The 22,472-nt window shown below is 44.3% G+C and overlaps 1 protein-coding gene across 6 annotated transcripts in view; it reads right to left on the reverse strand.

Annotated features, from left to right (window-relative positions):
* Window positions 1-22,412, reverse strand: part of LOC136851894 (oocyte zinc finger protein XlCOF6-like) — a 68,686-nt gene extending 46,274 nt beyond the window's left edge. For 3 of the 6 annotated variants that reach the window (XR_010856990.1, XR_010856989.1, XR_010856991.1), the window contains exon 1: window positions 21,750-22,412. The gene's annotated coding sequence lies outside the window, so the exon portion shown is untranslated. Of the gene's footprint in view, window positions 1-21,743 lie in introns of all 6 variants that reach the window. The other 3 variants (XM_067126232.1, XM_067126233.1, XM_067126234.1) reach the window with 2 other exon arrangements.
* Between the last annotated feature and the right edge of the window lie 60 nt (window positions 22,413-22,472).

Below are 22,472 nucleotides of genomic sequence, written 5' to 3' on the forward strand. Positions count from 1 at the left end.
TTATACAGGTATTATCCTACTTACGTTTGTTGGAAAAAACATATCTCGAATATAGCCTGGCCTATACTATAAAGTATACTCTATACATACACGGTATAGTAATTATTAATACTGTGTCAGCTAATTCTGGAGGTTCATGCAGAGTGACTTATGATAATTCAATACAAAGAGAATTTGAATAACAAACACGAATTAGTTTAGCCTACATTATGGTATATCTTATACAGTACATGTACGGTAGTCTAGCCTACATTATACCGTACCCAATATTCACATATCGTCGTATTATACAAACATCAACATGACATTTTTATAATAAAAATAAGATTTTATATCATACTTACCTGTTGTTTACATATAGCTGTATTCTTGATCTGACAGAAAAATTCAAAACTAGCGGTCCATAATATATGGTCAGGTGATACGACTACCGCCCTCATCAAAATACCTGGATCCATTTCCACCAACAACTAAAACTAATCATATTTCTATGTCCCCTTGTTCCTTAAGGGAGGTTGTGGTGGAATAGCTTGAGTATGTAAACAACAGGTATGATATAAAATCTTATTTTATTATAAAATGTCATTTTTATACATGAACTTACTCAGCTGTTTACATATAGCTGATTGCCACATTGGAGTAAGTGGTGGGCATGTGACAGCTGTGGCAAAGCAATGGAAAACCTGAGATCATCAGGCTAAGAAAAACGTCTTAACTTTGATCTCACCTGCTGGCGAAGTTGCTTTCTCGGTTACTGCCTCTGTAACCTGCTATCCTTAGTGCGGTCCGCGGGCCTAGTAAATTGTGAAGCAGGTTGCTATATGGAGAAAGGTCTGTTGGCTCCAGCCAGTTTCGATAATAATCAACCAGCATATAATGCCCCTGCTCAGGCTTAGCACTCACCATCCACCATCAGCATCACCCAACCATAAAAACCCACACCAACCTATTAAAATAGACCTACTAGGCCATCTAACCTCTTAGGCCCCAGTAGCTTCATCAAAGAAACTTTCTCTGCACCCAAGGAAACTATGAGAGGATCTAGTTCTGGCCTTCCTTTGCCCATCACCGTGTCAGACGCAATAAAGGGGCTCCAACGCACTGCAGTCTTCATGGGCGGTTTGGATCTGTCTCAGATAATGCGAGGCAAAAACAGCTCCAATAAGTTGAACTTAGAATGTCCTTTAAAGCAATGTTCTTCTTGAATGCTAAAGAAGTTGCAATAGCCCTAATTTCATGAGGCCTCACTTTAACTAAGGGGAAATCCACATCCCTAATTCCTTTGTGTGCCTCCTGAATCAGTTCTTTCAAAAGGAAAGCAATCCATTTTTAGATAGAGGGTTCTTGGGGTTCTAGTTGAGCACCATAAAAATCAAGTGAGTTCCTCTTACACTCTGGTCCTGTCCAGATAGGAATTTCAATGCTCTGACTGACAGAGAAGTCTCTCCGTTTCTTCCACCCAAGGAGGATAGGCTAAGAATGGAAATTCCCTTGGCCATGGATTACTAGGGTTTTGCTCTAGGCTAGGGAAACCCAAGGTGAAGGAAACTACAGCCTTATCCAGACAAAACTAACCTCTTTGTCTAGAGTATGATCTCACTTACTCTCTTTGCCGTGAAGCAGTGCCAAGAGAAAGAGAGTTTTTAGCTAGATTCCTAACGGAGCAGGAACTCAAAGGTCAAAGATTGGCAAGCCACTTTAGCACCACATCCAAATCTCCAATGCGGTACATCAAGAGATTTGCCTTTAGTGGTAGCAAAGGATTTAAGGAGTTCTGCAATATCTTGTCCGAGGAAAGGTCTTATACTTATTCCTGAAAAACTGCCGCCAGCATACTCCTATACCCCTTAATCGTGCTGGGACAGCCAATTCTTTCTCCTGTGCAGAAACAAAAGAAAATCCTCGCCACCTGGCTTAGGAGTCGAAATGGAAGACACCCAGACTCGAGCACCACTCCCTGGAAGCTGCCCACTCGCTTGATAGACCTTGCAGACGAGGGCCTGGTTGATTCAGCCATTGCCCGCGCCTAATTTTTCAGAGAAGCCTCCTCCAGTAGAGTCTGAGAGTCTGGAACCTTCAAGTCAGATTTAGATCTGACGGGTTCCTGTGGAACTTTCTACAGCAACTGGCACAGAAGGCCTGGTCTGAAATGGCAACCTCTGCACAATCCAATTACTTACTCCAGTAGCCTCTGGAAACCATGATCTTCCTGGCCACCATGGAGCTATAAGGATCATTGACACACCTTGTGTGCACGAAACTTTTTCAGACTTCTCCCAGCATCCTGGAAGGGAGGGAATGATAAAGGAAGAGACTGACTGAACCAGGAGCATGGCATCCACCGCTAATGCTTCGGGTCTGGAACAGGAGAGCAAAAGAGAGGAAGGTTCATGTGTTTTCCTCACTATAACAGGTCTAGTGGCATGGAGTTCCCCAAACCTTCCACAGCCTTGCAGACTTTCTGGTGGAGGGTCCATTCCCTGGCTGAATGACCTGGAGTGACCTGCTGAGGATATCCGCTCTACGCTGAGAGCTCCCGGATGAAGCGAAGTTACTAGCCCTATGTTCTTGGTTGCCGCCACAAAAGCAGGTCTTAAGTATCTCGAACAGAGGAGTGAGTGCCTTTGTTTCTTCACGCACGCCAGAGCTGTGGAGTTGTCCGAGTGCACTACTATCTTTTGTTTTGATCAAAGTTACCTAAATGTTCCAAGGCTAGATGGCTGCCTTCAACTCTTTCGCATTTATGTGCCAGTCCTGCTGGGATGAAGACCAATTGCCTGACACTTGAAGATCCCCAATGTTGCTCCCCAACCTCGTCTGGCTGGAGAACAACATCAGGTCTGGGTTCCTCTGTCTCTGTGACAAACCTCGATCTAGTTTGCTCCTGTCGTTCCACCATGACAGGTCTTGCTTTTACTTGGAGTGGATAGAGGAAACAAACTAACTGCGTCTTTCTTCCCTGTTCCAGATCTGTTGCAGGGAAGAACCGAAGAGGTCCCATGTAGCCTCCCAGACTGACGAACATCTCTAGCATGAGAGGGTGCCTAAAAGGCTCATCCATTCCTTGGCAGAACAAGTCTTGGCTTGCCATCAGGTATCTCACTTTCAGCAGGCATTTCGATCCTTGAGACGTCGGAAAACCTGAAAAGAACTGAGTTCATCCGAACTCCCAAATAAGTCAAGTCTTGAGATGGAGAGAGTTGTGACTTTGGAAGATTTACTATGAGTCCCAATTCGTCGGTAAGAGAAAGGGTCCTTTGTAGGTCCTTCATGCATTGGCCTTTTGACGGAGACCGGATCAGCCAGTCGTCGAGGTAAAGGGAACGAATTCCTCTAAGTGAAGCCATTTCGCAATTGGAGCCATCGTCCTCGTGAAAACTTGTGGGGCTGTTGATAGGCCGAAGCAAAGAGCCCTGAATTGAAAAGCCCTGCCTCTGAACACAAACCGTAGGAATTTCCTTGATCTCGGATGGATAGGTACATGAAAGTATGCGTCCTGGAGATCGAGGGACACCATCCAAGCCCTTCCTTCAGGGAATGATAACCCACTGTGTGGTTTCCATCTTGAATGGTGGGGCTTGAAGCACAAATTTGTTCAGGGCGCGCTTAATGCCGGAGGACTTGCCCCATCCTCCTGACGATTTTGGAACCAGAAAAACAGACGGTTGTAGAACCCGGAGATGAAGGTTCTGAGGACTGCTTGTGGCTCCCCTTTAGTTGAGGGGAAGTAACTTCCTCCTCCAATACCACAAGTTTCTGAGTCCCTGGATGATACGTTGAAATCTACTGCGAAGACTTAAAGGAGGATTCCCTGAGAAGGGAATGGTGCAGCCTTTCTCCAGAACGCTGATCACCCAGGGTTCTGTTCCCTGGCCTCCCAACCTGCCAGAACGACTTTAGTCTGGTCTCGATCACGCATGAAGGACCTTGAACTCAATGGTTGGTACCCCTAGCTTGGGATGAGAAGAGAATTTTCCCTTCCCTAGCATGAAAAGGAGAAGGAGAATTCTGAGAAGGCCTAGGAGGATACAGGAAAGAAGGCTTGGGCATTACTGAGTAGTCGAAACCTGGGGTCTTTTCAAGAACACTGTAGTAGGTCTTGGAGTAGACTGTGAGAGATCAAAATTTCTCAACTAACGTGGCGGAAAAAGGATTCCTTGCCAAAGGAGCAAAAAGAAGAGCAGATTTCTGATTCCTGAGACCTCTCACGACAAACGAACCAATGTGCCTCTTCTTCAAAATGCCGGTAGCAGTCACTGAGGCAATTTCCTGACAAGTTCACCCATGGATGTATTCTTGTCCAGGCAGGCCAAAATAGCATCAAGATCTGTAGCAGTCTTGGGGGAAGATCACAGGACTTTCACTATCCTGCTCAAGGCCCTGCATCAGTCAATAAAAAGAAAAGATCTCCAAGATCCTATAGGAACTCTTCACCAGATGGTCACTCAAGACGCAGAAGCCACTTGGACGAAGAAAAAGGAGCGAATGGCAGAATCCACAAGGTTGAGAAATCCCTTGAGAGGAAGCAGAGTCTCCTGAAGGAAAGACTTCCCAGTCTCATACCACTTAACGAGACTTAAAGACAGTTGAGAGTGGGGAAAACAGAAGATGTTTTACCCTGAGATCTTTTCACCAACTATCCTTCTTGCCTTCCTCTCGGAGAGCTCTTTTCAATAAAACAGACAGGACCAGCTTCAGAAATCTAGAGAAGGAGGTTTAAAATCCTTGGTAAACTGCGTAGCTTGGAGCACTAATAAAGCTGGCAAGTCTTCGAAAACAAACGCCTGTGTTGTAAGAGATACAAGCTGGACGAGAGCAGACGGAATGACATCATCTCAAACATCGAAACCGGGGAGAGAATCTCTGAAGCAGCTGGAGCACCGCTGGATAGAAACGCCTCCGGAGCCAACCATGCTATCCTCTTGAGTATCGCCGAACGCCACCGAGCGCCAAGAGCCCAATTCGGCCAAGCCGCATCCTCAAACATGAGCTTGAGAGGAGTCAGGAGCCTTAGAAGATCCGGAGCCAAAGAGGCGCTAAAACCACTGTAGCGCTTAGAAGCGCAACACAAAGTTTCTTGGAACGTGAAAGCTTGAGAGGCGCGCCAGCGCCAAAGTAGCGCCGCGGAGTGTGGCTGGTGCTGGCGGAAGTGGCGCCAGAGCGATCAGAAGGAGCCAGGCGCCGCGAGCGAAGCGCGCCCAGGTGCGTGAGCGGGAGCAGAGACCGTGGAGCCTCAGTTGCAGAAGGAACTCGAAGTGTTGAGCTTTAAACCTTTCTGGAAGTGTTCAAAAATCTTGTCCAATGGTCCCTTGCAAAAGCGGGGCAGGAACCGGAGGTATAAAAGCTGATCGCGGGGATTCCAACGGGAAGAAGCGCCATTTGCATGTTAACAGGGAGGATCCGGGCGCCGCGCGATCCGGGAACGCATCCGGACCGCCTGAAGAAGAAGAGATTCTGGCCATCCTAAAAGCTACAAGACGGAAGAGGAGAATGTGCCGAAAGTTTTTGATAGGAACTTCACTTGGAGAGGAAGCTCATGCCTCTTCAGCGCCTACTAGACTCTGACTGCTTCCAACTCCTCCTCGACTAAACAGAAGCAAGAAGACACCTCCGCATCGCTTACTATAGCGACTGCAAATAGCCCGGGGACGCAACAGGACTGTTAGAGGAGCAACTGCTCATGAGCAGACACCCCACTGCCCCTCGGCTGGCATGTCTTCTCCCTGAGCCCTGAGCCGAGACAGAGGCCTCACCCAGGAGAACGAGGGGGACGAATGCAGTCACCTCCTCCACAACACTATCACCGCAGTCACTTTGATGCCCAGACATCGTGACTCACATCCTGGCCAATCTTCTATCGTGCAGAAAAGAGCTGAAATCTTGACATCAAATTCCGCCCGAAGGTCTGACATGGTAGTGGGTCTGGAAACAACAGGTTCCGGGGCAGGAATAGAACAGAGGGGTAACAGGAACAGAACAAGAGGCACACACTACTCCACTCTGGGAGGAACTTAGGTCAAGCCCACGTGCTCTATCTTTACTTAATTTTGCCTGATATTTAGCCAACTTTTGCCAATCAAGCACACAGACAAAGACGAACATTCATCACATCTATCCAGATCTGCACAATTTCCTACAGTTGAGCAAGAAGAGTGAGGGTCTATGTTAGAATCGAGACATACGAGTTTTACAACCCCCCCCGCAATATCTAATTTGAGATCCTGAATCAGACATAATCTGAAAAATCTCAACCAAAGCCAAAAACAAGCCAGAACCACAACAAAGTGGGTACTTCACCAAAGAAGGAAACGAAAAAGCACCATGAATTTCCTGAAGAGGAGCAGACTTCCATCAGTCGTCCCGACAGAGAAAAAATATGGATTAGCTTAAGATGGAATGGATCCAGCCCCAGAGGGCGGTAGTCGATCACTCTGACTCATATTAGCGGACTGCTGGTTTTGAATTTTCAGTCAAGATCGAGAATTACAGCTACAGGTATAAACAACAGGTAAGTTCATGTAAGGTAACAATATGCATCTTTTCCCATGGATCTTTTAAAATGTTATGTTTAATAATTCACTGTACTGAATAATATTGTATATATTCTTATATTGCTTTTGTATTAGAAATTGCAATCATAATGGTCAATGTTTTAGTTTGGAAATCTATTACGTGGTAAGTTTATTTCGCCGTATTTAACTCAGTTCAGGGGGCTTTTCTTGCTTCTCGTTAGCGTAAATGAATCTCTAGATACTTTATTTATGTGGGGCAAGGTTATTTTTCGTTATACAAAGTGTTTTAATTCGAAATATAAGTTAAATACGCCTCACTGTGAAATTAATTTAGCAGTTTTTTTCGCTAATAGATGATGTTGGCCGTTTGGGGGTATGTTTGCTTTGTGTAAAAAAAAAAAAAAATCAAGATTCCATTCGCTATTTTCACTTGATTTCATCATCATACGAGCTTTATGTATTTAACATTGATTGGTGTAAAAATAGCAGTAATATGTATTCTTTCATGGCCAGAAGTTTTGATTAAAATACTTTCTCTCCAACTTTAATTACAGTCGAGTTTCATCCATGTTACCGATGCAAGATAATTTATACCATAGTCATTAGCGGCTTGAACATTGTTTTCTCAACTTCAGCTACAACTTGCAGCTTAAATTCAGCAGTATATTTCCTTGCCAATCTTTTATCCATAGCAAATAAGGGTATACAGTGAACCCCCCGTATTCGCGTTGTCAACGTTCGCGGACTCACGCATTCACAGGTTTCTCTGTGGAACATATCTAGCCATCATTCGCGGAAAATTCGCAGATTCGCTGTATTTTTCACTGAGAAATATTCACTAATTACTGTATTTTCATATAATTTTCATGAATAAATGCACTTTTTGTGATAAAACTATTAAAATATTCAGGTATAAGCATTTTTACAGGGTTTTTCTGTGTTTAAGCTATCAAAATGGGCAGTTCTAAGTGTTTTTAGAGGGGTTTTAAGCATTGCGGATTTGACCCATTCGCGGGGGTGTGGGGCGCATCCCCGCGAATCTGAGGGTTCACTGTAACGTAAAAATATATCAGTCCTATTCTACTTAACGTCATCTGTACTATAACTATGGTAATTGTTTACTACCGTACAATGGTTAAAATACAAGCAAAACGGCTGTTGTTAGCCGATTCGTTTATAAGCAGAACAATAGTTTGTAGTTCGGTTATTTATGGTTGTACGCATTTACGCAAGAGTATACCGTTACTAACAATACTTTTACCATTCTCTTTTACTTTTTTAACTAGAAGATGGGATAAAAAGACGGAGGAAAAGAAGTTGGTCGATTGTAATTTGGTCTCCCTCACTGCCTGATTGAACGCTGCTGCCTGCACCCGCACGAAATGTAAAAATATTTTATAAATATTCTCGTATCAGTATTAATTGCTTACCCCATTGCAAAATTGAATTATCATAACTCAAGCACTACTGTAACTGGGTACCTGAGTATTTTAATAGTTTTTTCACAAAAAGTGCATTTAGTCATGAAAATGATATGAAAATACAGTAATTAGTGAATATCTCTCGGTGAAAAATACCGTGAATGGGCAAATTTTCAGCAAATAATAAGTATATAAGTTCCATAGAGAAATCTGGTAATAAGTGAGTCCGCGAATTGTGAGACTGCGAATACGGGAGGTTTACTGTCTTACCCCTCTTGCACTTAAGAAGAATGAATGGCTTGTGATTTACTGTAAACCAGCAAAGTGGCTTAAGTATACCATATTACAAGCACAATAAACCCTCCTACCATAATCTTCAACCTCCCAAACTTAAGGCAAGTGATGCTAACTGCAGGTAATGCTAAGGTGAGGCCCAACAAAAGCTATTTTGCTTCCTCAGCTTGGAGGCTGCAGGGCCACTGAGGGTGTTTGGGAATTTTGGGATTTAGCTGATTTTTGACCACTGAATTTTCCATGATTTGACAGCAAAATTATTTACCCTATAAACAAGTCGTCAGAGGCCCAGAGGCACCCAAAACCCTGCTTCCTACTTTGGCCACCTCCCCTCCCATTCATAAGACTAACTAGGAGGGAAAGTAGGATTACAGGGGAAATAAAAATGATATTTTCATAATAAAATAAATTTTTGAACATACTTACCTGGTAGTTATATATATAGCTTAAGTCCCTGACGTCACGGCAGAATTTCAAAACTCGCGGCAATCGCCGATAGGTATGTCAGGTGGTCCACCTATGCGCCCTCTATCCAGGTATCTGGAACCACACCAGGTATTCCTCAGATCTTCCATGCCTCTTGTCTCTAGAGGGGAGGAGGGTGGGAATTAATTATATATAACTACCAGGTAAGTATGTTCAAAAATTTATTTTATTATGAAAATATCATTTTTAAACATCTGACTTAACTGGTAGTTATATATATAGCTGATTGACACCTTTGGTGGAGGGTCAGAGACAGCTAGTATCATTGGAATTGACAAAATAACAATTGTAAAACCAACTCAAGGTTCCTACCTGTTAAGGAAGCAAACTTTGAAGTTTCCCTGCTTCATTCTATCTGCATTCCTTAAGAGATCAGCGATCCACCCAGGGCTGAAAATCTCTAGGGGCTGTCAACCCGATGTATAACCTCTATGTGACTAGACCTCCTTAAATATACCCTCGTTCGGGCGCCAGCAAAAGAACACAAAAGACCACCTGACCGAATAACACAACAAACTAACAAAGTGTAAAATATTTACTAATGATTGCGGAAGGCTGCGTCCAACCTTCGCACACAATCATAAAAAATTTTCTCAATTTCAAGAAAAAGAGAAAAGGGTATAGATTTATGGTACAGCAGGGTAAATCCCTCGCTCACTACTGAATTAGCCACTACAAAAGGTCCAAGAGTGTAGCGGTCTTCATAAATGGTCTGAACCTGTTTGAGGTAATGTGATGCGAACACCCGACTTGCTTCTCAGAAGGTTGCATCTAAGATACTTTGTGAGATCTATTCTGTTTAAAAGCCACCGAGGTTGCTACTGCTCTAACCTCGTGTCTTAACTTTAAGAATCTGCAGATCGGTTTCATTAAACTCTGAATGGGCTTCTCTTATCAATAGTCTGATAAAGTAAGATAACGCATTCTTAGACATAGGTAACGAGGGTTTTTTGACTGAACACCAAAGCGCTTCTGACTTACCTCGTATTTCTTTAGTTCTTTCCAGGTATGACTTGAGAGCTCTTACAGGACACAGGAGTCTCTCTATTTCCGTACCTGTGATATCCGACAGGTTCGGGATCTCAAACGTTTTGGGCCAGGGTCGAGATGGAGTCTCATTCTTTGCGAGGAACCCAAGTTGCACCTTGAACAAATTGCTTTGCCTTGTCTAAAGCCCACGGTCTTGCTGAAGGCATGGACCTCACTTACTCTCTTAGCTGTGGCTAAACTGATCAGAAACAGAGTTTTTAGAGTAAGATCCTTAAATGATGCCTTATGTAAGGGTTGAACCTATTTCCCATAAGAAATTTAAGAACGACATCTAAATTCCAAGCCGGAGAATTCTGGCCTTTCTCTTTAATGGTCTCGAAGGATCTGATAAGGTCCTGAAGATCCTTATTGCTGGAAAGGTCTAAGTTTCTGTGCCTAAAAACGGCCGTTAACATACTCCTATATCCCTTAATCGTGGAAATAGAGAAGTTAAGTTCCCTTTTAAGGAAGAGAAGGAAGTCTGCTATTTCAGTTACAGAGGTACTGGAAGAGGAAATAGAATTTCTTCTGCACCATCCTCTAAATACTTCCCACTTGGATTGATATACCTTGATTGTTGATGACCTCCTTGCTCTTGCAATTCGTCAGCTGCCGCCTTCAAAAACCTTTAGCTCTTGCAAGTTTTTTGATAGTCTGAAGGCAGTCATTTGTAGAACTTGGAGGTTTTGGTGATACCTTTCCAAGTGGGGTTGTTTGAGTAGATCTATTCTGAGAGGTAGTCTTCTCGGGGTGTCCACCATCCATTCCAGTACCTCTGTGAACCATTCCTTTGTAGGCCAGTAAGGAACCACTAGGGTCATCCTGGTCCCTTCGTGAGCTGCAAACTTTTGCAGCACTTTGTGAATGACTTTGAATGGGGGAAACGCATACACGTCCAGATTGGACCAATCCAGCAGAAAAGCGTCTATGTGAATCGCTTCGGGATCCGGAACGGGAGAACAGTAGGCTTCTAACTTCTTCATTTGAGCTGTGGCGAAGAGGTCTATGCATGGTCTGCCCCAAATCCGCCAGAGGCTCTTGCAGACGTCCTGGTGAAGCATCCACTCTGTCGATAGAACTTGATTCCTTCTGCTCAGCATGTCTGCCCTCACATTCTTTTCGCCTTGAATAAAGCGGGTAACTAGAGTAACACCTTTCTCCTTTGCCCAAAGAAGGAGTTTTTTGGCGGTCTCGAATAGAGAGTAGGAGTGAGTGCCTCCTGATTCTTGATGTAGGCCAACGCCGTCGTGTTGTCGGAGTTGACCTGAACTACTTTTTCTCCACTAGACCTTCAACTCTATTAGAGCCAGAAGGATAGCAGTTAGTTCCTTTTGGTTGATGTGCCACTGTATCTGATCTCTGGTCCAAGAGCCGAGACTTCCATCTTTCCCAGTGTTGCTCCCCATCCCGAGTCCGGCCAGTCCGGAGAACAACACTAGGTCTGGGTTCCTCTGATGCAGGAAAGTCCTCTTGAAGTTTTAGGGGATCGTTCCACCATAGTAAATAATCTCTTATCTGTTGTGAAATGGGAATACACTTCGTTTCTAGTTCCTTGTCCCTGTCCCAGTTTCGATTCAGATGGAACTGCAACGGACGAAGGTTCAATCTTCCTAAAGAGACAAACTGCTCTAGAGAGGAAAGGGTCCCCAGTAGACTCATCCATTCCCTCACTGAGCAAGTTTGTCTTTTTAGGAATTTCTGAAGTTTTCTAAAGCTTGTTCCGTCCTTGATGTTGTGGAAAAACCCGAAAAGCTTGACTCTGAATCCTCATCCCAAGGTATTGAATCTCTTGGGATGGGATCAGTTGAGACTTCCTTTGTTCATAAGGAGTCCTAGATTCTCCGATAATCGAAGAGTCGTTCGAAGATCCTCCAGGCAGCGAGTGTAGGAAGGAGCTCTGAGGAGCCAGTCGTCCAGATATAGGGAGACTCTGATGCCTCTTGTGTGAAGCATTCGAGCTACGTTCTTCATTAGCCTCGTAAAAACCTGAGGAGCGGTACTTAGGCCGAAACATAGGGCTCAAAATTGGAAAGTTTCTCCCCTGTGCACAAACCTCAGGTATTTCCTGGAGCTCGGGTGAATGGGAATATGGAAATACGCATCTTGAAGATCCATAGACACCATCCAGTCGTGCTGTCTGACTGCTGCTAGAACGGACTTGGTTGTTTCCATCGTGAATCTTGTCTTTTGAACAAACACGTTGAGAGCGCTCACATCTAGCACCGGTCTCCATCCCCCGAGCTTTTGGGAACCAGGAACAGGCGATTGTAAAAACCTGGAGATTCGGATCCAAAACTTTCTCTATAGCTTGTTTTGTAGCAGCAGAACAAACTGCTGTTGCAGAGCGACCGCTCTCATTTTCGTTCTGTAATTGGCCGAAAAGGTCTACCGGCCTTGTAGCTAAAGGTGGCTTCCTGAGGAAAGGGATCTTGTACCCTTCTTTTATTAATTGAACGGACCATGGATCCGCTCCTCTCTTCTCCCATTCCAGCCAGAAGTGTGTTAGTCTGGCTCCAACCGCTGTCTGAAGGAGAGTCTTCTCAAACTCTGCTTCTCCCTTGTCTATTGGTTCTTCTCGCAGATCTTTTGATCGTAGGTCTTGAATTTCTTCTACTGGGAGTTCTGCCTCGAAAGGGCTGAATAACAGGAGCTTCCCCTATAATTTTCTGAGAGGCGAAGCTAGAGGGTAGAACTTTCTTTGCAGTTTTGGTGATTAAATCTTGGGTTGTCTTTTGAGTTAGAGCTGAGGAGACCTCCTTCACTAATTCCTGAGGAAAAGATCACGTCGAAAGAGGAGCATAAAGGAGTTCTGCCTTTTGGATGGGTGTAACCCCATTGGCAAGAAAGGAACAAAGATGTGCCCTTTTCTTCAAGACTCCATGAAAAGAGAGCTGCCAATTCGTTGGCTCCATCTCTGACAGCCTTGTCCATGCAGGACATAACATGAATGAGGTCTTTGGTGTCTGAGTCTACCAATGTCTCAGTCTTCTTACCCAAAGCTCCCAGAGTCCAATCTAGGAAATTGAAGACTTGAAAGCCCTAAAAATTCCTTTCAAGATGTGATCCATTTCGAAGGGGACCAGAAGACCTTGGATTTTCCCATTGCAGTCCTACGAGAAGCATCGACCAGAGAAGAAAGTCCCCTGGGAAGAGGCAGGAACTCCCAGGCAGGGAGCTTCTCCAGTCTCATACCAAATGCTAGACCTTGGCGTAAGTCTAGCTGGAGGAAAAGAGAACACTGTTCGTCCTTGATCCTTTTGGACTTCATCCATTCTTCCATAACCTTCAAGGCTCGCTTGGAGGAACGAGACATGATCATTTTAGTAAAAATAGTCTTCTTTGGTGTCTTCCGAGTAAATTCGAGGGAGGAGAACGAGGGGCGGTGGAAGTTGTCGAAAAAGCTCCGTAAACACTTTCATCAACCTCTTCAAGTCTGAGGAAGGAAGTTGCGATCCTTGCTCCTCTTCATCGGAAACTTTCTCGAGGAGAACATCTGGAGAAGGAAGAAGATCGTCGTTGTCCTTCGCTTCCTCCGAAAGCTGTACTGAAAACGAGGTAGCGGCGTCCTGTCTACTATCTGCTGCCTCCAAAACAAGAGAATCCTCAATCAAAACGTCCTGTGGATAACGGTCTTGACGCTCGGTATCCTGACTCCCAACTGTACGAGTATCCTGGCAGCCAATATCATGACGCTTGGCGTCCTGGCGTTCAACTTTGTGACGCCTATTGACCCGGCGTCCAGATTCTTGACGTTCGGCGTCCTGGTGTCCAAGCTCTTGACGCTTGGCGTCCTGGCGTCCATCTTCCTGCCCTACTCGGGCGTCCTGGTGGCTGGGCTTCTGACGATCGTTGTTCTTTCCAACCTTAAGGTCGCCGGAGAGCTGGCGCCCGTCGACATCTGTCAAAAGCTTCCTGAGGCTGGCGAGAACTGATCGAGGCCCTTAGAGAAGGAGAAACATTCTTCCCTCGTTACCTGTCACGCCGCCCCTTGGAGTCACTTGAGCACTGGCGCCTGTGCGACATCGGGCAGAAGTTTCCTCGGTGCGACGAACAGCCAAAGGAGGAAAATTTATCGGCCCTTTCTGCAGGTTGGCAAGCTTGCATAAAGGAAGACAGTTTCTGATGCATATCCTTTGGTAGAGACCATTGTGGAGCTTCCTTCTGCTGATAACTGACTGGAGAAGGCGCAATATTCGACGCCCTCAACTAATTGAACAGATTGAGGAGGGTGTTCTGGGGACAATTCCCAATTCGAAGGAGGGGGGGGAGCGTGAACCGAAGAAAGAAAAGCGTCCGACGTTTTCTTGCTGCCAGGCATCTTGGTTGAAACAAGCAATTTATGTCTGCACTTGGAGGGGGAGCTACCTTCAGAACTAAAGCGTTCAGGACTGCTCCAATGGCTACACCCCGGAGCCTGAGAATACTCAACACGGTGTCCTTCAACATATGGGAACTTCCTCTTGAGAGGTCTAGAATCACAGACCCGGCGCCAGCCCCATTTGGGGACTGAGTCCTCGTAAGACGAAGAACACGTATTAACCTCGCCTTTCCTATAGCGGGGTGAGCGTCCTGGGAAGCGTCTACAGGAACACTCGAGGGCGACCGCTCGGGGAGCTAAAATCTCTCGCCTCCCTTCGCCTGTCGACTTTCCTTCTCCCAGGGGTTGGGGAGCTTGGAAGAGGTCTAGGGCTAGGAGCACGACAGATCGAGCGGCGCACCCTCCACTTCACTAACTTTATCACCAACACTGCAATTTCTAGATCTCTCATGTTCGACCACAATTTCCCTGTCTTGAGCGAGGGATTCAACACGTTGGCCAAGGGCTTGAATGGCGCCATCATATCCTTGAGGATGGGTCTTTACCTGAATCAGTAGGGGGATCAGGAACTACCACTACGGGGGAATGATCAGAATGTTCATTAGTTCGGGACAACGAATCATTAAAATCCTGGCTACCTTTGGAAGAGCAAGACAAAACACTCTTGGCTCTTCTGAGCCGGTCCCTTTCAAGTTTCCTTACGTAGCGGTTATACTCGATCCACTCTCTTTCAGAAAGACCCAAGCACTCATCGCATCTATCCTGTAACTCACACCTCTTGCCCCTACATTTCGTACATACCGAATGAGGATCTAAAGAGGCTTTAGCTAGCCGAGTCTTACATCCCTTAACACACATTCGCACACTCGAGGAGTCAGACATGGTAGCAAATCCAAAGAGAGATCAAAATACAAGTTCAAGGGTCAAAACCAAATTAACTAGTAAAGAAAGTCCAAGTACAAATTCCAAAAAAGCAGCGGCTTGAAGCCAAAGTGTACTTCACCAAAATTTGCGAAAAACACAGGCTGAAAGAGTGAAATTCCAAACGATGTCACCGGAATGGCGGCAGGAAGATCTGAGGAATACCTGGTGTGGTTCCAGATACCTGGATAGAGGGCGCATAGGTGGACCACCTGACATACCTATCGGCGATTGCCGCGAGTTTTGAAATTCTGCCGTGACGTCAGGGACTTAAGCTATATATATAACTACCAGTTAAGTCAGATGTTTAAAAATGAGTAGTTTGCACCTACTGTACAATAATGGCCCAAATATATATTAACACAAGACAAATGGTGTTTTTTACTTTAGTACTAGTTCTTGATGTCCTTGTTTTTTGCTTTGTTCTGTAGTCTCCATAATATGCTTACTACTAAAATCCATCACAAATTTACTGTTACTGAGATATTTACCAATGAGTGGTGCATGGCTGGCTTAGATCCTGTAACTGAAATCGTAGTTCCAGTTACTGATGCCATAGAGACAGGGAACGATTGGATGCACTAAGATGTGCAATCGAGCCCCACACCGATGGTTCCCCTGGAAGACCTAGGGAAAGCCAGAGATTCATAAGATCTTGAAAGGTCTTCCCGATCTCCCCCCACCCCAACCTGAAAAAGACGGAATATCAGAGGCTACCTCCCTTTGCCCAGAGGGAGAATGCTCCCCCCCACCCCCTCCCGGAGTAAATGGAGGGATCCCTCTAGAGATTGTGACAGGCCCCTGCTCCTCCATGGAAACTCCCCATTGCTGAAGCACCAGGGGAATGTGGAGGAGTGATTTCTCCCCTAGATGAAGAAGCAGCCAAACGGAATCACATGGGAAGAGACAAAGAGCTACCCGGCATCCTCGGAGAAGAATACCCCTCCGGAGACAGACGAGCGGCCTTCTTGGGTTTCCTCTTTCCAGCGAAGCTCATCCACTACTCTGGGGACCAGTCACAACTCTCAGGACAAGTATTATTAGTCATCGAAAACACATACTTGTGGCATTTGGTGCAAACTGTGAGCGGGTCTACTTCAAAGGGTGAGAGAAAGCAATTGCAACATCACTCTCCCACACCCAGGGAAAAGCGAGGTTTAGGCTTAGTTTATGATTCTTGGGTTTGCATGATAACCAAGAATAAGAACTGTTATACCACAATTATACTTCAAGCACAACAAAAAGGAATGAAAAAACCAAGGTGAAGTGCAGGTAGAACAGCTAGGAAACATTCAGACAGAGGAAGACAGGATTGCTCTTGCTCTCGACAAAGGCTATAAGGTAAGTGGTTAAGCAACTCAGTGAAAGGAGGTGGTGAGAGTACCTCTCGCCTTTCCCACCGGTAGTGCAACTACCGAACAATCTTGTTGTATAGAATAGCCTGCTCCAGCTTGCACTGGAGGTATTTCCTACGTAAAGACTGATGGCATGTATTCGTGTAGGAACAATGTATTTTTTTCGCCCTAATTCTATCAGTTCAATTAGTTTCGCTTTCGTCAGCCCTTGGGTACTCATGAGCTTTACTTCAAAATTTCTTGATGCTGCTTCTGCCTTGTTCACAATCTGTCCATTTCCTTATTTCTTAAAGCATTTCTACCATCTAACCTTTTATTTATTAGTCTAGGTGTGAACTACTGTATTCTTTTAAACTTATTGGCCTATGCTTGTTACTAAAATTACTTCCTTCATCTATCTGCCCTGAACTATTACTCTTCTTCTACAGCTTACCTCTAAATTATTAACATTACCATAGATTCTATTATTTCCTACCTCTAAATTATTTACAATACTAGAGATCCTACTATTTCCTACCTCTAAATTATTTACATTATTACTAGAGATTCTATTATTTCTATCTATAGTTGCTGAAAATTTCCCCATTTTTTCAATTCTCCCTTACTAATAAACAATTCTTTCTCTTTGTTTTCCTGCTTTTTCTTTAATTCTAATCTTAGGCTAATATGCTCTTTTTCTCTCTCTTTAGCAATCATGTCCAGTACTATAGATATTTTTCTGAATATTTCTTTCTTTGAGCGCTTTAGCAGATTACCACTTTTTAATATGCTCCATTTTTCCTTCTCATTGAATTTTACAAGTAGTGGTCTGGGTTTTGATCTGTCTGTCATCTCCTTTGCTTAGATTCAGTTCATTTGTGGAAATTTCACTACAGTTAGGCCTATCTTCATCATCTATCTTAAGATGATCTACTTCACCTCTTCCCTGAGGTTCTGCTAAGTTGATTATTATCAGGCTTTCGGTCAAACACATAACACACTGAAATACGACAATTTCTTTATCGCACCAATTTGTTACAAATCGCGATTTTTTCTTAAGTCCCATGCAGTTGTTACCAGTGACACGCTACGCTGCTCTCCAGCAGTTCTTCCGGTCGCCACAGTACGTTGTTACAGTCGGGGGCATTTCGAAGGTTGGGTCAAAAGCTTGTACGCATGCCCAGAGCAGGTTTGGGTGACTGCACATGCGCGGGTTTTTGTCTAATTGACCTATCATATTCTCCGATTTAGATTAGATCCAGGCCAACCAATCATAGGCCTAGGATTATACCCACTAGGCTTTGGTTACTCGGCCTTGCTCTAAATTCGTCCATTTGATTTCCGCCCGCGAACGCAGTGGATCTCTGCCTTGGCTGTGATTCGAGTGTCATAGACATCTCCATAATATCTAGGGATAGGGAGTCCACCCCTGAGTTTTTTGCAAGGCACAATGTGTTAAAATTGACATATAAATGCCCTTGTTGCCCTAATGTTGCAAAGTTAACAAAACACAATCGGTTCCGTTGCAATAAAGTATATAAGAATTCAGCTGGTCGCAGAGAACGTTTTCGCCTTAATATATCAGGGCTGACTGGCAAGTGGTTCGAGAACGCGCACATTTCTGTTCAGCAAGTTCTTTTGCTTTGTTTTTTTTTTAACTTAGCTGGTGTATTCAACTGGAGGTTGTATGTGCCGTCAGTGTGTGTAAACGCACCGTGAACGACTGGTACTGCACCACATGGAAAGTAGCAGCACTCCAATAGGCAGCCTGAGGAAAGTGGTTGAAATAGACAAGGCCAAATTTGGAAAGAGAAAATTTAATAAAGGGAGGTATATTGAAGGAGTGTGGGTGTTCGGAGGGTTTGAACCTGATTAAAAAAAAATGTTTATGGTCCCAGTAGCCGACCGTACGAAGGAAACTTTGGTGGCCCAAATCCGTAAGTGGATCCTGCCGGGAACGAAGATAATAAGCAATTGCTGGGCGGCATACTCCCAACTGCAGCTGGAAAGGTACATGCATGAAACCGTGAACCACTCGCGCAACTTCGTGGATCCAGACACTGGGCCATCAACCCAGAACATTGAGCGTTGGCTGATGTACCGAGATATGGCAGAAGGGAAAACGCCTTTGACAAGTACCTGGCCTTTCACCTCTTCCGCCGAAAATACCCGCTGTACGAAGCCCAGTTTCACGTGTTCATGCATGTTGTCGCCACCCTCTACCCAACTCACATGAATTTGACGCCTCCCAACAATAAGGTTAAGTTCATTGATGTATATGTAGGCTAAGGTAAATGGTTCCTAAATAAGGCTAAGAGCAAACAGGCAGCACATATTAGGTAAGTGTTCTTGTTGGCAAGCGGAAATCAGGGCCACTCATGCTGTCCGAACGTCCGCTCAGGCTAAGAACAGCCCACGTGTTTGGACTATGAACTCGGCCAGAACAATAACCGTATGTTATTGGGTTTTGTTTACGTATACGTAAGAAGTAGCCTACTGTAATCCCTGTGGCTAGCGTGCGCAGCGCAATATGACCTCTGGCCAGAACATACGAGCTTGCCAAGAAACATAATGTAAAAAGCGGATAAGGCATGCAGCGCCATTCCGCAAACCCCCAACCGAAAGCAGATATGTTAAAAAAAAAAATGGCCTAGGCTAGCAGTGTATATGGGTGCATAAGGTTAGCTGTTGCAAGTAGAGTGGCAGGACAACATTTTGTGTGCAGTGTAGCGGGCCAGCCTCATATATGTAGTGTAGTGGGTCAGCCTCACATACGTAGAGTAGCGGGACAGCATTTTGTGTGCAGATTAGCGGGTCAGCCTCATGTATACGAACATGGCGCAAAGACATCCGTTTTCATGAATTCCTCCCTTGTATCGTTTCCCCCCACCCAAAAACCCCAGTTTTTCAACATCATCCCCCTTACCATTTGATGTAGGCTTTTGCATATTTGTTTCCGTGAATTCCTCCCTTGTGTCGTTCCCCTCCCCCCCAAAAACCATGGTTTCTCAACATCATCCCCCTTACCGTTTGATGTGGGCTTTTGCATATTCACTTGTTGCATGTCTAAGGGAATCACACCAAACTGTATGTTTTTCATGCATTTTCTAGCGTAAAACACGCTGCGCAACTGTTGTAAAGTTTTACCTTCATATTATACATATATGTATATATAGAAGGAATATTTCTGTCGTATCATAGAATATATTTTCTTCAGCATATCATTCAGTATTTAAGAAAATATGAAATGGTCAGCAATTGCCTGTTCTATCAGGAAAAACCGAATCCATTATTATTATCGGAGCCGCTGAAAGTCCGCGGGACCCTATTTTTGGCGCCAAAAAATCGCTCTAGAAAATGCGCCTTTTTAAATAGCTCCCATTTTGCTTCATGTCAGTAATGAAAAGCATGTTTTTGGTGGTGTTTCGCACAGGGAAAGCAAAGGAAAAGTTAATAAAAACGGTAAGGGGGACCATGTTGGAAACCGGGGTTTTGGGTGGGGAGAAGCAAAAGCTGGGATTTGTGGCGGTCGTAATGTAAAAAATTTGCTAGTTTCTGACCCGCTAGTCTGCATACACACGTTTGTCCCGCTATTCAACAAACATAAGGTTGACCCGCTAGTCTGCATACAAAATGTTGTCCCGCTAGGCTACAAACATAAGGCTAACCTGCTAAACTACAGAAGCGAAAGTCGGGTTTCCTGCTTGCCGAAACGTACAGTGTTCGCTATTTTCTGACCCGCTAGTCTGCATACAAAAGGTTGTCCCGCTAATCTACTTACATGAGGCTGACCCGCTACACGACGTGTGAGGCTGACCCTACCTACATCAGGGCAGACGGAAAACACTAGCCTAGGCTACCTGTAGCCTACATAAGAAACCTCGGTTAGGCTATTCCCTACCTACATTAGAACGGGCATAAATTTTGTAACGATTTTTTTAACATATCTGGTCTCAGATCGGGGTGGCGGAACGGCGCTGCGCGCCTTATCCGCATTTTTAATGATTCTTGGCAGTCACATATGCTCTGGCAAGCGGTAATTAGGTTCAGTTCCAAAACCCTACCTAACCTAGCAGCAAAACAAATGTAAAAAGGCAGGTAAATGCTCTGCTTACCTTATTCAAAATCGCTGCTGTCCGACCATGTAGGTTATGTAGATAACAGCATCGGCTCCGCAGGTACTAAATCCAAAAAGGCCCGAAATGGACACGGAACACCTTCTAGGCATCGCTTCTGGGAACAAAATAAAATTGTGACTTTCCATCGCGGCGGTTCGAGAAAGAAAGGAAGCTTGGTTCTGGTGTTGGCCAAGGCCTATGAATCATATCGTTAGAATGCATTATGATTGGTTCAAAGTATTTAATCCGTAAGCCCTAGGTCATGACCTGGGTCAGCCTGAGATACGATTGGACGGAATTAAATTTCCCGTGGTACAGCCAGGCGCGTGTGGCGGCAGCCTTAGGAACTCGGGTTGAGAAAGCGCCGCGCCGGCCATCTGACTAACTACGGGAGAGCGCTGCTCCGTGACACCGTTCACGTCAACTTGGTACTTAGAAAAAGTTACGCTCCGCTGAAAAAATTGTCGTTCAGGAAAATAAAGCAAACTGGTCAAGTAAGTTACTTTTTGGGTAGAATCGGGCCCGCTGAACAGTTTTTATTCTATGCAATTTTTCATTTGGAGTCATTGTTAATGAGCTACGGGGGCATCCCCAGGATATGTAAACTACCCTTATCATCATTATAACATAAGATTATAATTACTATTATTTTTCTCTCAAAATTTTATTTCTATACTTTATTTTTTCCATCTTTATTTTTCTCATTTAAATTATTATACCTAACCCTTCAATAGGCTATTATTGTTTTGTCCTTATTTTTCATGGGGGTGGGGGACATGCCCAGGTGGGCCCCCACCGGGATCCACTAATGCCCATGCCCCTCTTATTTCTTCTTGAATTGTTTCCCTTATGTTGCTGCTGTTGAGAATCTCTTCTTTTACGACTCTGGCGACAGTCTCTTTGACGTCACCAATCGTTGCTTCTATTTGTCCTAGCCTGACCTCCTTGTTATCCCTAACTAGCTGGGCGAAACTGTTCCTACATCCTCCACAAATCCATTTTATTACCTCTAAATGCCAGCATGTTGTTCATTTGTGATGTTTACGAAAGTTGTGCGAAAGCATTCATTTAATTAATCGCGCTCTACTGCCTTTGTTGTCTACCTACTTCCCTTGTAAACACGTGTCCCCTGAATTTGGTTAGGCCTACCACGGCCATCAACTCCACCGACACTATCCCGGTCATTTTTTGATCCTGGATTTTTCTGTTTGTGTCTCATTATGCAAAAAATGAAAATCAGTGGTGAAATACTTGCGTTATTTGCGAAAACCACGTTCTGCTTAATACACAACACAAAGGAAGAGGCCTACACTTGCCTTCCCGAAAGTTTCTTCAGACGCGGCCGTCGGCTTGGCTTGTAATTCTTGTCTCAACTTCAATGTTTACTCAAGTTCTCTTCTTCTCTCGTCGGAACCTCAGGTTATTAACGCTGAAATGGCCAGCTTGCGGTCTTACATTTTAACGTTTTTTTCTAATTTTTTTAATGTTTTTTTGAGAAATTTAAAGATAAACCTAGTTAGTTTTTCAATACATGGGAATTTGTATTTAACCGTATTTATCATTAATCTAAAAGTTTCTTTACATCACACCTGATCACGGAACCAGTGTTTTAAATGGCCATTAACTGGTCAGTTTACAATGAATCTTACAAATGTCAACTTTCTGTAGCTGTCATTAGTCACTACGATTTTTACATGTTCTATAGTGAGTAAATGTGCTTATGGCCAACATTATTGGGAAGAGAGTGATACAATGTTTTAAAGTTAGATGGGGAGTAGTGGGTGATATGAAAGCCTTTTGGAATTACTGTATTGTATTGTCAGTGCTGCTAAAGTGGTCTAGAAGGGTATTGCGAAACGAACAAACACAAAAAAGGATAAGAACATTCGGTGACCAACATCAGGGATTTTTCCTGTTAAAAAAAAAAAAAGAATACCCAGGAATCAGGAATATCAGAGGGAACTCTTTCCTTTTCATTGCAGGCCATAGTTCGGACATAGATCAGGAAACTGATTGGTGCAAGAAATGTTTTGCCGATA

Source organism: Macrobrachium rosenbergii, chromosome 24 (assembly GCF_040412425.1).
Source record: "Macrobrachium rosenbergii isolate ZJJX-2024 chromosome 24, ASM4041242v1, whole genome shotgun sequence".
Taxonomy (NCBI): domain Eukaryota; kingdom Metazoa; phylum Arthropoda; class Malacostraca; order Decapoda; family Palaemonidae; genus Macrobrachium; species Macrobrachium rosenbergii.